General features: G+C 46.7%; 1 protein-coding gene across 3 annotated transcripts in view; it reads right to left on the bottom strand.

Annotated features, from left to right (window-relative positions):
• The window catches only part of GULP1 (GULP PTB domain containing engulfment adaptor 1), a 1,281,953-nt gene extending 1,274,616 nt beyond the window's left edge, over window positions 1-7,337 (bottom strand). For all 3 annotated transcript variants that reach the window (XM_073633218.1, XM_073633220.1, XM_073633217.1), the window contains exon 1: window positions 7,224-7,337. The gene's annotated coding sequence lies outside the window, so the exon portion shown is untranslated. The remainder of the gene's footprint in view (window positions 1-7,223) is intronic.
• Between the last annotated feature and the right edge of the window lie 8,100 nt (window positions 7,338-15,437).

The raw sequence follows: 15,437 nt of genomic DNA on the forward strand, positions 1-15,437 counted from the left end.
CACATAAGTCTCAAGCCTTTATAAAATGCTGCCATACAAGCTCTGAACACTGTGTACTGGGATATGCACGATCCCACAGTATCGAAAATAGTAATCCAATAGCAACAGTAATAGGAATCATAACAATATGTGTCTCAAAGCATTGGAATGCTTCTTTGTACACAGATATTGAGTTGTACTCTTCACATTGCTTCTTTTCTTCAAAGTTTAATAAAACCTTTATAGAAGAGAACAAAAATATCCAGTTCCTTTAGGGATGTGGAAAATCTACGTTGCATTGTGTATCCAGAACTTTCCATTAAGGTTCAATGATGTTTAGAAAGGATCACTGCGGATATGAAAGGTGTTTAAAATTCATTAACCACTTGCCTACTGGGCACTTTTCCCCCCTTCCTGCCCCTTCAGCTTTCAGCACTGCCGCACTTGAATGACAATTGCGTGGTCATGCAACACTGTGCCCAAACAAAATTTTTATCATTTTTTTTTACACAAATAGGTGGGAGTGGTCCAGGGCTGTCAAACTGGGGATACCCACCCCCCCCCCATTCTTCCCTCCTCCCCACCCTCCCTACCCCTTCTTCCCTCCCCTTCTCCTTCTTTCCCACCCCGCCTTCCTTTTCCTTCTCCCCCCCCTCCTCTTTTCCTCCCCTCATCCCCCTTCCCCCCCCCTTCCCCCCCCGTTTCTTCCCATCCCCCTCAAAACAACCCCCCCCCTTCCCGTGTTTCCCTTCCTTCCTCCCTTCCCACATATCCCCATTCCGCCCCACCGTCACCTTCCCCCTCCTTGTTTCCTTCTTTTATTCTTCCCCATCACCTCACCTTCCCTGCCTTGACTTCCATTTATTCCACCAGGGTGAGCACCCCCCCCTAATTTTTTAATAATTTTTTTAATTTCCTTACATTTACGGTTACCATTTATTTAACCAGAACTTGTCCAAGATCCCCTGTGTCCTCCGTGGGGGGATTTGTGTGGGGTCCTACTATCCCATTGAATCCGTTCGAGTTGATGAGCCAGTCTTCTATTTTGCTACTATTTTTGTACTGTGTTTATTACTTCTTTTTGCTGTATTTTTTCATTTTGTCTAAATTAAAAAGTTTATTATTCTAGACCTATCCCTCCTGAAGAAGCGGTTTTAACCGCAAAACCAGTTGAGGACACCATCTTAGATACCCCTCTCTACAAGATACCTTACGGTTATATCCGTTAACATTTGTGTTCAGTGCGGTGTATTTAATTTGTTTTAGTATTCTATGTATGTACTATTTTGCAAATATGTTTTGTATTTATTAAAGTTTATACTTTTTTTTTATATAATTTCTCTTAAATGCTTGTTACTAACTGGTGCCGAGATAGTCCCAACTCCCAACTCGCAGGTGTGTACGTGTGGTTAGGCAAGTGGCAGCAACTGCCTCTACACCTCCATTCTATATGTTTCAGTCAGCTGTGACATGTCCACTGACATCCGCCCCTATCCGATCCGGTCCACCAAATCTAGACAGATGGAGGTCCTATTTTCCATCTGTCTGGCAGATCCGATCACCCCATAGAGGAGAGCGGAGATGAACCTGTCATCCACCTGCTCAGCGGAGATCAACGGATCGATCCCCTGCTGTGTGAAAGGGGCCTATGATCAAAATGTAAAATCATAGATGTATTTTTACATTGCATTTCAATTTTTTTTCTATCCTACTTCTATAATCTAAACAAACAATCTTAAAGTTTATAAACTTACTTTAAAATTGCACATATTTATTTACATGGATTCTGCAATATGTATTCACTATCCCCTGTGAGTAGGCACTGCTGTGTCACACAATTCACAGAGCCTGCCGTCTGAACTACAGAGGTGCAGAAAAGAGGAGTTTCAGGAGGTGGGGTCCATACAGCAATCATTGCTTGCGGGCAAGGTAATTTGGGATATGTATATACTGTAGGTAGGCGAGTTAAGCAAAGGTCCCCTTAAGGGTTGCTCTTCCTAACAGTGGAGTGCATTGTGAGTATCCCTAATTAAGGTGGGTGGAGCTGAGGCTTTGGGCTCATTCTAGACAGGATACAGGGAGAGAAGGAAGGCTTGCTTAGGATTCTTGTGCTCTATGCTTCGGGAGAGAGGCTTTTCTAAGGACCATGCTGGGAATGATCTGGGGAGGGGGAAGGCTGTGATGGTTGCCTAGCCTGCATTTACACCTGAGCATAGCACATTTCTAGTGATTTTAAAGAGTTTTTGGGGCTATTTGCAGGTGCATTACGGCTGTTTTACAAGGATTTTTGCATGAGTATCAAGCGTTCATTTCTTGGGCTGGGCACAGGGAGAAGAGCAGCATGAGAGGAGTTTTTCAGGTGCAGAAACAGGCACACAAAGGCATGTCTCGTGTTTACAGGCACACCCTATGAGGCCAGAACAAGGGAATATGCTCCCGTACGGCATAGAGCCTAGGAAGACTAAACATACAAGTGTGAACGGGGACAATTTTAAAGAATGGGATTGTGCATGTTGAACACAGTCAGACGTTGGAAAAGAAGCTGAAAAACACTGAAGTGTGAATGGGGGCTTAGGATTGAAAAACACAAATTTTCAGGTGTTTCCAGGGTTCCCATTGAAGTCTATGGGGCCAAAAATGTCCCATACTGCTTCAGAAGTAACTCCTGTACCTTTTTGAGATTCAGGCATTGATCTACAATCACCTGAGTGCTCATATATGAACAGGTAGAATTTAAAACCATGGGATTTTAGTTGAGCATTTTGGATCTTCGACCTTCAAGCTACAAAATGCACGAGTGAATCAAGACTAAAAGCAGATCCCTTATATGTAATCCATGCATTTAGGTATTTGCTAGGTGTTTACGTGAATTTCTTATCAAAGATCACCTACAAATCAACCAATAATCCCTTTCTGGCCAGCCCCAGCATCCCTTTAACTGGGCTATTATGCCTGGGGAGCTGGAAGGTCTTCCTGATCATATAACCAACGTGATTGGCTGTCTTAGTGGTCACATGATCAGGAGCCTGTCCTACTGGCTCACAATCATTAATAGAAGAGATGGGCTCGTGCCTGTTCAGGACCTTAATCCGATCCCACTTGCCTAATCCCACCAGGAAGCTGACACTACACACCGCTAATCACAAGCAGTGAGACATTTCCCGATCTGTGCAGCTGTGGACCAGGAAATGCCTCACAGCCTGTGATTAGCGGTGTGCAGAGTCGGCTTCCTGGCGGGATGGGGCAGGTGGCATCCTGAACACGCCCCGAGCCCATTCCTAACTACTAAGGGAAAAAAGCAGTGCTGCAAATAGTGCAACAATATGTAACATTCAGCCTATCCTCCGAAGACGTCTTATTAATGACGAAATGCATCAGGGAGTGGCCTCACGACATCACGCACGCCGGATCGCTTACCAGTGGTAATGTTTGAAGCCGACACCCTGCTGCTCTTCTGTTATACAAAACAGATGCCTTTTATGTTTTGTATAAAGGTAATTGTAGCCATCTCTTAAAATAAATAGTTTTTATATCATGATGGGCTTCACTATGGGATTTTCCTTTTTTATCATTGTGAGTCTCCCCTATACGATCTGTGATCCATATGACGGTTACCCTCTTGGATAAATTTGTCGCTGCTTGTTTGACCATTATAAATTATGGTACTGGACATCTGGTAAGAAGCTCGAGTGTGAGGTTGCTGCTGGTGATGGATCCCTTTACTTTCACTCTGCATGGATCATTCCTTCGTTGGATTGTTTTGCATTTATGGACTGTTTTAGAATTTTTGTGCTGCATTATTAAAGCGGAGGTCTGCCCAGAAAAAAAAAAAACAAACAAAAAAAAAAAAAACTTAAAAACCACCAGCTACACATACTGCAGCTGCTGGCTTATAAATAGGACACTTACCTGTCCTGGAGTCCAGCGATATCAGCACCGCAGCTGATGTTGCCATCATCTGTCGAGTGCTGCTGGTAAGGGTACCCGGCAGTGTAGCCTTTTGGCTTCACGCCGGGAACCCTACTGCGCATGCACGATGCCCACTCCTCTTCTACTGGCCCAGCGACACGGGAAGGAGGAGGGAGCCCCAGCCGTGATGTCAATAGCCGCAGCTGAGGCTCCCGGAAGTGGGAAAGGGAGCCCTGCCCCCCCCCCTCCCCCTGAAAGGTGCCAATTGTGGCACCGGAGGGGGGGAGGAATCAGATGAGCGGAAGTTCCACTTTTGGGTGGTACTCCGCTTTAAGATTGCGTTATATCTTGCACATGGACACCTTTTCACTCTTTATGTACAACTGAATGTTACATATTGTTGTACTATTTGGAGCGCTGCTTCCTTCCCCCCCCTTTATAATTTTCTAACTGGCATCACGGTTTGCTAATTGGCTGCTATATTTCTTTATTTACACCGAGTGCGGATTTTACATTCTTTTACCATTTCTAAGTACTAGACATTGGGAGCCGTCAGGTGTCTCCAAACTTTTTAGTACGAGGGTCACATGTTTATGTTTCTAATATTTGGGGAATGAAAAAAAAAAATTGCTTTTAGGCTCCTTTCACACTACCCGACTTCACAGTTGCATGGTTTTCAGTGCAACTTTGGAGTCCAACTTTGATAAGACTTTTAGCCCAGGTTCACTGCTGTGGAATTGAAATCGTGCGAGTTCAGCTGTCAGTCCGATGATTTCAGAGACAAGATGCAAAGTTGTCAATTGAAAGTGCACCTAAAATCGCCAAAAGTAGTGAAAGTCGGCAAAGTAGACGTCGCACCGATTCGGACGGTTCCATTGCAGGCAATAGCCACCAATTTGGCATGTGATTTGACATGTCAAATCGCATGCCAAATCACATCAATGTGAACCAGTGCTCACACTCTCTGGCATTGAAGTTGTGTCAAAGTCGGATCAAAGTAGTGCAGGAACCTTTACTGTAGTTGCAGCAACTTCAGTAGTGTCAATTGGAAGGGCTCTCATAGAGATACATGGCATTTCACATGTCCTGCGACTGACTCTCACAAGTCAGATCCAAAGTCGCACAAGTGTGAAAGGAGCCTTATACATACTTGGATGTTTTTTTGTAGTCAGCATGATATGATTTAAAACAAATGAGAAAGAAACAAAGCAGAGTCCCCTCTTACATCAGTGTCTATATCAGATTCCCTCCCTTATATCAGTGTCCCCATCAGAATCCTCGCTCACTTTAGTGACCCTATCAGCATGCAACATCTTTCAGTGTTTCCATCAGAGTGCCCCCTTACATCAGTGTCCCCATCAGAGTGCCCCCTTACATCAATTTCTCCGTCAGAGTCCCCCCTTGCATCAGTTTCCCCATCAGAGTCCCCCCTTGCATCAGTTTCCCCATCAGAGTCCCCCCTTGCATCAGTGTTTCCTTCAGAGTTCCTCCCTTACATCAGTGTCACCAGAGTCCACCTTAGATCAGTGTCCTCTTCAGAGACCCCTTTACATGAAAACCCCTATCAGAGACCCCCCTTTACATCAGTGTCCCCATCAGATGTTTCCCTTATTTCAGGCTCCCATCACAATCACCCCTTTCATGAGTGTCCCAGTCAGAGTCTCCCCTTACATGAGTGTCCCCATCAGAGTCCCCCCATATAGCAGTGTCCCCAGAGTCCACTTTAGATCAGTGTCCTCTTCAGAGACCCCTTTACATGAAAACCCCCAGAGAACCCCCTTACATCAGTGTCCCCATCAGATTTTTCCCTTATTTCAGGCTCCCATCACAATCACCCCTTTCATGGGTGTCCCCATCAGAGTCTCCCCTTATATCAGTGCCCCATCTGAGTCCACCTTTACATCAGTGTCCCCATCAGAATCCCTACTTACATCAGTGTCGCCCTTACATCAGTGCCCCATTAGAGCCCCCCCCCCCCCTTTACATCAGTGTCCCAATCAGAATCTCTGCTTACATCAGTGTCAGTGTCCCCCTTACATCAGTGCCCCATTAGAGCCCCCCCCCCCCCCTTTACATCAGTGTCCCAATCAGAATCTCTGCTTACATCAGTGTCAGTGTCCCCCTTACATCAGTGCCCCATTAGAGCCCCCCCTTACATCAGTGTCCCAATCAGAATCTCTCCTTCTATCAGTGTCCCTCCTTATATCAATGCCCCATCAGAAACCACCCTTTCCATCAGTGTCCCCATCAGAATCTCGCCTTCCACCAGTGCCCCATTGGAGTCCCCCCTTACATCAGTGTTCCAATCATAATCTCCCCTTACACCAGTGTTCCCATCAGACGCTCCTCTTATATCAGTGCCCCATCAAAATCCCCCCTTTTTATCAGAGTCCCTATCAGAATCCCCCCATTCATAAGTGTCCCCCTTAAATCTTTATTTCAGCTTACAATATAGCTGTGCATCAACAGGGCGGGAGCCAAGAGGTGGTGCAGGTCTGGATGGAGGAAATTCTGCCCTCCTGTAAATGTTGGGGCAAGCATTATATTATTTAAGGTACTTCTATAGCACCGTCAATTTACCAATAATACTAATTTATTATTGGTTGCTAGTATGCTGACGTTCCTAGCAACCAATACAGCAAGTGGGAAACACCTGTGCATGTGCAGAATGAATGTTGCTGTCAGGGGCGGAGAAGTGAAGGTGGGCTAAAGTTTGGAGACCCCGGCCAGGGGAGTGAGCAAGAGAGGGTGACTATGTTCCTAGACACAGCAGGACCATGGAGAATGAATGTAGTCACCCTCTAACAGGAAGTCACCTCTCAGCATCAAGAGAAGGAGATTTGGAGGAGGATGAGGGTAATAGAAGGTAGTGTTTGGAGACTGGAATAGATATAAAGCAGAGTTTGGTGTGACTGAAAGTAGTGGATAAGGATTATGGTTGTATCAATGCTAGCTATACATCCCTTCCCATAGAGCTGTGTCCTCCCTGAGGATGTAGGACAGGTGGGGTGATGAGTGGGGATATTCCATGGATGGGGAGGAGCACACAACACACAATATGACCAGGAGGGAACACATCCTCTGCCAGCCCTTTCATCTTTCCTCTGCCAAAAGTTTCATTAACTCCTCCAACATGAGTGAGCGAGCACAGCACAGAGTGGAGAAGAGTTGTCCACACTCAGCATGGACCCTGAGCCCAGCACTCCTCTCCGCCACATACAACTGTCACTTCCACTCTTCCTAGCCCCCCCTCTCTCTACAAGTGTGACTAAGTTTGTGAGGAGTAATGAGTGGCCCGGTAGCGGGCACCAGTCCTCTGCATGCCATGCACTTACCCCGAGCTCTGCAGAGGCGCCGCATCCGCTGCCACCACCAGCTCTCCCTCTGCTCAATCTGAGATCCCAGCTATTCCGCCAGCCCGTGACGTCACAGCCGTGCCCCCCTCCCTCCCGCCCGCTCAGTCGCATTCCGAGCACCCTTCACATGCCGGAGCAGAGGGGAGACGAGGGGCGCCGTGTGTTTTACCCAGGACGTCTGACAGATACACACCCCCTCAGCACGCCGCTGACTCCGGCTATGAATTCATCTGGGGACATCCAAAGGACTTCTAACTGCAGTTTGGATGTGGAGTGTTGAGGAGTCTCTCAGGCTGGATTAGATGGTGGTGAGGAGCTCTCAGGTTGGATCAGATGGTGGTGAGGAGCTCTCAGGCTGGATTAGATGGTGGTGAGGAGCTCTCAGGTTGGATCAGATGGTGGTGAGGAGCTCTCAGGCTGGATCAGATGGTGGTGAGGAGCTCTCAGGTTGGATCAGATGGTGGTGATGAGTCTCTCAGGTTGGATCAGATCAAGGTGGTGAGGAGCTCTCAGGTTGGATCAGATGGTGGTGATGAGTCTCTCAGGCTGGATCAGATGGTGGTGAGGAGCTCTCAGGTTGGATCAGATGGTGGTGATGAGTCTCTCAGGTTGGATCAGATGGTGGTTAGGAGCTCTCAGGTTGGATCAGATGGTGGTGAGGAGCTCTCAGGTTGGATCAGATGGTGGTGAGGAGCTCTCAGGCTGGATCAGATGGTGGTGAGGAGCTCTCAGGCTGGATCAGATGGTGGTGAGGAGCTCTCAGGTTGGATTAGATGGAGGTGAGGAGCTCTCAGGTTGGATTAGATGGTGGTGATGAGTCTCTTATGTTGGATCAGGGGGTGGTGAGGTGTCTCTCATGTTAGATCAGATGGTGGTGAGGAGCTCTCAGGTTGGATTAGATGGTGGTGAGGAGCTCTCAGGTTGGATCAGATGGTGGTGAGGAGCTCTCAGGTTGGATTAGATGGTGGTGAGGAGTCTCTCATGTTAGATCAGATGTGACGAGGAGACTCTCATGTTGGATCAGATGATGGTGACAAGCCTCTCAGGCTGGATCAGATGGTGGCGAGGTGCTTCTCAGGTTGGATCAAATGGGGGTGAGCACTAAGCAGTGGCGCACAGGTGCCGCCCCCCTCATGCATTGCATGAATCTATCCATGGCCGTCGCTGCCACCCCCTATTCAGGTGCCCAGCTTCTTTTTGGGCGCCTGAATTACAGCGGCGGGGGGTGTTTTTGAAGCACCTGATTAGAACCATAGGCTCTAATAGGCGTCAAAAAAGTAAACAGCAAGCACCATGTTTGGCACTCGCAGTTCACCCAGGTGTGTTAAAAAAGCGAATGTTATTAATATTTGCTTTCCTAACACTGAACCGCCTCTCCACCAGTCAGGTGCTCGGGTCTGTCACCCATCACCTAATTGGCTGAAACGACAGGCACTGTGATTGGATGCCTATCGGGCGTCCAATCATAGAAGGGGATGGGAGAAGACATCGAGGACATGGAGGACACCGCCTGCCGCTGTCACCCTTTGCCCCACCGAGACAGGGTAAGTGCCAGGCAGAGGGCGGTCACAGTGGCTGCATTTGAATGGCACAGTGGGAGCATTTGATAAGCACAGTGGCTGCGTTTGATGGCACAGTGTGTTTGCAATTGATGGGTTTTTTTTTTTTTTTTTCAGAATTTTTCAGTTTCTTTGCGCCCCCCCAAAAAATTTTGAGTACCAGCTGCCACACATGGTGAGGCGTCTTTCATGTTGGATCAAATGGTGGTGAGGAACCTCTCAGGCTGGATCAGATGGTGCTGAGGAGTCTCTCATGTTGGACCAGATGGTGGTGAGGAGTCTCTCATGTTGGATCAGATGGTGATGAGGAGATTCTCAGGTTGGATCAGATGATGGTGAGCTGCATTTCAGGCTGGATCAGATGATGGTGAGAAGCATTTCAGGCTGGATCAGATGGTGGTGAGGAGCCTCTCAGGCTGGATCAGATGGTGGTGAGGAACCGCTCAGGCTGGATTACATGGTGGTGAGGAATCGCTCAGGCTGGATTAGATGGTGGTGAGGAGACTCGCAGGCTGGATGGCGGTGAGGAGACCCTCAGGCTGGATCAGATGGTGATGAGGAATCACTCAGGCTGGATTAGATGGTGGTGAGGAATCACTCAGGCTGGATTAGATGGTGGTGAGGAATCACTCAGGCTGGATTAGATGGTGGTGAGGAATCACTCAGGCTGGATTAGATGGTGGTGAGGAATCACTCAGGCTGGATTAGATGGTGGTGAGGAATCACTCAGGCTGGATTAGATGGTGGTGAGGAATCACTCAGGCTGGATTAGATGGTGGTGAGGAATCACTCAGGCTGGATTAGATGGTGGTGAGGAATCACTCAGGCTGGATTAGATGGTGGTGAGGAATCACTCAGGCTGGATTAGATGGTGGTGAGGAAACTCTCAGGCTGGATGGTGGTGAGGATCGGTGCTGCGAACATCTAGACCTTCTACTGTTCTGCTGCCTGACCCATTGTCCAATACCTGTTCACTCCTGTGCAGTTTGTCATGCTTTGCGGGGTGTTCATATTTATGTAACATGCTTCTGCATGACCTGGAAAAAAGTGTAGCTACTTGTTTTGGTGCAACATAGACGTCATAAAAAGTGCCTATGACACGGTTTAAGGGCTCAATTGCACCAGTTTTTAAATGCAACATAAACACAGTATGAAGTACATGGGATAAAACTGAATGTATTCCAGTTATAAAGCATTGCAATGCTTTCATGTGTGTTTAAAAAAGTAAACAGCATGCTGTATCTTTCCACACTGGCACACACCAAAAATGCACATGAACACACTTAAACACGTGTAAATGCAGTTTTTGACATGAAAAAAAAAGTATTCCTAAAATCGCGCTGCAAATGCACTGAAAACATGCAGAAATGCACAGTGAATGCAGAGATTGTAGTGATAAAATTCCATCATGCACTCATTGGAAACTGTTACATGAGTTTGCATTGTGGTGCACAGAGAGCAGGGTGTTTATACAGACACTCCATCCCACAGCCGGCTTCCCATGGTTAACATGCCAGCACCAGGGACTCGAAGACAGGAGCCTGTTTATTAAAAGTCAGCCACTACAATTGTAGCTGTGAACCTTTAATTTCTGGAAACCTGGCTGAAGCTCCTCTTTTAACATGAAACAATGTATCTGATGCTAGGTCAGTTTTACATAAATATACTTCAAAGTTACTTTTCTGAAACTTATTGTTTGAGAATGATGAAAGCCAAAAGCTGCTAAACAGGATGAAATCAGGGGGAACTTTCTTTAGAGGGTGTTTTGTGTTATTTGGAAATTGTAGTAAGATTGGCCTAATATTTTCATTTCTTAGCACCCAATTTTGAACCAAGATAGTGCCCAGGAATGTGAAAAAGTAATTATAAATTCGCCCACATTTAATAAAGGAGCCTGCAAAGCATTGGAAAAGAGATCAGTGGATCACAGGTGCAAAGCACAGGCTCCTGCAGGCAGCGGCGGCTGTCTTTTTTTTTTTGGGGGGGGGAGAGGCAAACAAACAAACACCACCCCCCCCGCTGTTTGCCGGTTGCTCCCAAACTTACACCATCGTGGTGGGTGGCAGGCAGTGTGGTGCAGCGGCTCCGAGTCCTCTCCTCCATGGCGGCTTCCAGCTCCTCCCCTCCTCCTCCTTAGTGTCCAATAGGATCGCCCGTCTTTTCAGCCAATTGGGTGACCAGTGTCAAAACCCGCTTCCTGATTGGCCTGATAGGGGCCAGACACATGGATAGGGAAGGCGGCGATGGATGGGGTGACGACACCCGTGCACCCTTAATGAACAGACCACCCCTGCCTGCAGACCTATCCCCCAGCTGCAGGTCTGTACCAAGTTAGGCTAGGTTCACACTTGTGGGGATCTGTGAGCCACATTTTGTGTGGGTGTGGCAGTCCATTCATTTGAATAGGCTGCTGAGCCTCCAGAAAGTGCAAGGAAAAGATCCCTGCCCCTTTTCTGAAAACATGTTCTGCATGGAAACCACAAGTGCAGTGCAGTTCCCAGTGTGGGGAAACTGCTCTGCGTTTTCCAGTGTGTGGGGGTGCCATTCAGAGTAATGGTACCCCCGCGCATCTCCTGATCGACAGCGTGTTTTTCTATGTGGGTGGTCACAGCTGTGGCAACAGCGGCACCCCCCTGCACTAGTGTAAACCAGTGGTTCTCAACTCTGTCCTAAAGTACCCCCAACAGGCCATGTTTGCAGGTTTTCCTTTATCTTGCACAGGCGCTTTAACCTCTTGACATCCGGAGGCCATCATATGACGGCCTTGACTTTCGGGGGTTATATCTGAATGATGCCTGAGGCTACAGACATCATTCAGATACCGGCATTTTCAGCCGGCGATTTCGTACACCATAAGAATGATCATAGCGGCTGTTCCGCCGCTTGATCGTTCTTACGGGTGGCGAGAGGGTGCTTCTACCGACTCACCTCAGCGATCGGTGAGTCGGAGAGCGGATCCGCCGGCGCCGGATGTACATCATAGAGATTTCCGGCGGACCAGATGGTCGCCGGAGTCTCTATGATCGTTCGGAGGCCGGGTGCGATGTTATGACGTCACGCCCGGCCTCTGCATTCAAAAAAAGGCGCCGCTTCGGCTGGGAAGCGGTGATTGTTTTTCTTTTTTTTTTTTTGATTTTAGGCGTCCCAGCCTAGAGGTGAGATGTGGGGTCTTATTGACCCCATATCTCACTGTAAAGAAGACCGATCATGTCATATTCCTATTACAAGGGATGTTTACATTAAAAAGTGTCAAAATAAAAAATTTTAAGTAAAATTAACAATTAAAAAAAAAAAAAATTTTTAAAGCGCCCCTGTCCCCGTGAGCTCGCACGCAGAAGCGAACGCATACGTAAGTCCCGCCCACATATGAAAACGGTGTTCAAACCACACATGTGAGGTATCGCCGCGAACGTTAGAGCGAGAGCAATAATTTTGGCCCTAGACCTCCTCTGTAACTCAAAACATGTAACCAGTAAAAAATTTTAAAGCGTCGCCTATGGGGATTTTTAAGTACCAAAGTTTGGCGCCATTCCACGAGTGTGTGCAATTTTGAAGCATGACATGTTAGGTATCTGTTTACTCAGCGTAACTTCATCTTTCACACAATGCAAAAAAATTTGGCTAACTTTGCTGTTTTGTTTTTTTTTAAAGCATGAAACTGTTTTTTTTTTTAAAAAACGCGTTTGAAAAATTGCTGCGCAAATACCGTGCAAGATAAAAAGTTGCAATGACCGCCATTGTATTCTCTAGGGCCTCTGCTAAAAAAACATATATAATGTTTGGGGGTTCTATGTAATTTTATAGCAAAGAAATGATGATTTTTGACATGCAGGAGCGAAGTGTCAGAATTGGCCTGGATGCGAAGTGGTTAAATGGCTTGGTATTTTGGACAGCTATTTTATCTAAGAGAAATTCCCAAAACATGTCCTGTTGGGGGTACTTGAGGACAAGGTTGAGAACCACTGGTGTAAACCTAGCCTTATGGACCTTAAGTTACGGGGTTGGTTGAAGTATCACTGATGTCATCTCCATTTGGTGCTCCATGGGTGAGTTATAAGTCCCTCTGCTAGTGGCAGATGGGACTTGAGGTCTCTCCATTCATAGATGGTATGGCTGTGCGTGGCTCTGCCTGTGACTAATTCATCAAATAGCAGGAGCCTGGGGGAAGAAAAGGCCCTGGTTAATGTGAAGAGGGGAAGTACAGTTAGGATGTGGGGTGTTGTGGACTTTCACCATGTTTTATAAAGGCTGCTTTCACAATGATCTGTTTTTCTTCTGCAGAAGAAGAAAAACGCATGACCATGAAAGCCTATGAAACGCTTCACACTGATCAGTTGCGGGTCCGCTGTGTTTTGTAAAATCCTGCTTGCTGCATTTTTGGTGCATGTTTGGTGAAGTAAAAAAAAAAAACTCACCAAAACACACACCGCCCCATTGAAATGAGTAGAAACCGCATCAAAATTGCACCCACAAATGCGTGTTTGGTGTAGTTTGGTATAGTAAAGATTTACACTATGCTTTTACAGCCTTTCAGAATAAATACCTGTTGGTTTGCTTAGATTATAGCAGCCATTCTCCACCAGGGTTCCCTGAAACTCTAGGGTTCCTCTAGAATTTTTTAGAAGTTCCTTGAGCTGTGACTGATTGACTTCCGATTTGATGGTAACTGCATAGTTCCAGGATTAATGCCACTTGGCATAGCTGGCAAGATTACACCAATGGTCTTTTTTAGTCCATTTGTATAGGTGGCGTTTTGACCACCACTGTAACGTTATAAGGCCCCTTTCACACGGTCGGACCGTTCAGGTCCGCCTGGCAGTTTTGACGGTGGACCTGAATGGGCGCTCCATGCTAGCCTATGGAGCAACGGATGTCAGCGGTGACATGTCCGCTGACATCCGACCCAGTCTGATCCGCTAAAAGCAGACGATGCCTCTACGTTCAGATCCATCGCTGGTGGATCGGATCGGGTGAGATCTGAGCAAAACGGACATGCTGTCCGTTTTCGTCCGATCTCTCCATAGAAACCAGCTGCGCTCGACAAGCCCCTCCCCGCTCAGTGAGCAGAGAGGGACCTGTCACCTGCCAGCTCAGCGGAGATCAACAGAGAGATCTCCCGCTGAGCCGGCAGACCGAGGCGGACTCCGTGGAAGCGGATCCGCCTCGTGAGAATGAGGGCTAAAGGTTGTTTACCTCCTACTAGCCACCAACGTGAACAGCATTTTTGCTGTTTTAGTTAGGATTCCCTGAGATCAGAAAATTATCTTAGGGGTTCCCCTGGAGTAAAAAAAAGTTTGGTTTATACCAACCTATTTGTATTTCAAGATACATAGTTATGAACATAACGTGATCATTTTATCGTTTTAGTTATTTTAACTATTATTGTGGTTCTGTCCCAACATTTTCTTGCATTCATGTTTTTTACATATTTTATTATTTTTTAAAAATAAAGTTGTTTTTTTTTTTTTTAATTCTTATTATGAAACAAAGGGGGTCAATTCACTAACAGTTAAATGCTGGCCAATAAAATGCGGTATATTAGTTTTGAAAGTGCAATTCACTAAGAATTTTGTGCCAAATAACGAATGCGGTATTTTTTTTCCATTGAGCGGTAACCTCATTTTTTCATGCAGTAATTTACCGCATTGAGCTGGTTGCTAAGAAGCAGGCCACGAAGCCGGCCACCACATCCTTAACAACAGGATGACTCTGCTGTCAGCGGTTTACCCGCTGACAGTTAAATGTAAAAGAACATGCCACTAATTAAAAATTATGAAAAATAAAACGGCATGAGGTTGCCCCCCCAATGTATACCAGGTTACATGCCCTCAACATGGGGGGGGCTTGCCCCACACCCCAAAGCACCTTGTCCCTATGTTGAGAGGGACACTTGCCTCTTCCCCACACCCCTGGGCTGTGGTTGAGGGGGTCTGCAGGGGGGGGCTTATCGGACTCTGGAAGCCCCTTTAACTGCCTCCCGCCCGCTGTATAGACAAATGGCAATGGGCGGGATCCCCTCTCGTTCTGGGTCAACGTTATATGATGTTGCCCAGTCTCACCGCGATCGCTCACCCCCAGGGGTGTGCAGCGCAGCGACCGTGGGCGTGCTGTGTCCCTGGGACACGCCACAACTCTGATCTCAGTAAAGAGCCAATGACACAGCTCTTTACCCATGTCACATGTAAACACAGAAGTGCCATTAATCAGCTCGCCTCACACTGACGGAGTGTGAGGAGAGGAGAGCCGATAAGCGTCATCTCCCCATAGGGGAGACCTGTACTGATCACCAGGGCACTGATTATCAGTGCCCTAATGATCAGTGCAGCCCCAACAGTGCCCATAAGTGATGCTAATTTGTGCCCATCAGTGAAGCCATTCTGTGCCCATTAGTGCCACCTATCAGTGCAGCCTCACCAACACACATCAGTGAAAAATTACTTATTTACAAAATTTTCTGACAGAAACTAAGAAAAACTTTTTTTTTTTTCAAAATTTCTGGTCTTTGTTAGTTTTTTTTTTTTTTTTTTTACCAAAAAATAAAAAATCCAGTGGTGATTAAATATCACCAAAAGGAAGTTCTATTTGTGGGGAAAAAAAATGATACAGTTGGATACAGTGTTGCATGACTGCAATT

Source organism: Aquarana catesbeiana, linkage group LG06, assembly GCF_042186555.1.
Source record: "Aquarana catesbeiana isolate 2022-GZ linkage group LG06, ASM4218655v1, whole genome shotgun sequence".
NCBI classification, from domain to species: Eukaryota; Metazoa; Chordata; class Amphibia; order Anura; family Ranidae; genus Aquarana; species Aquarana catesbeiana.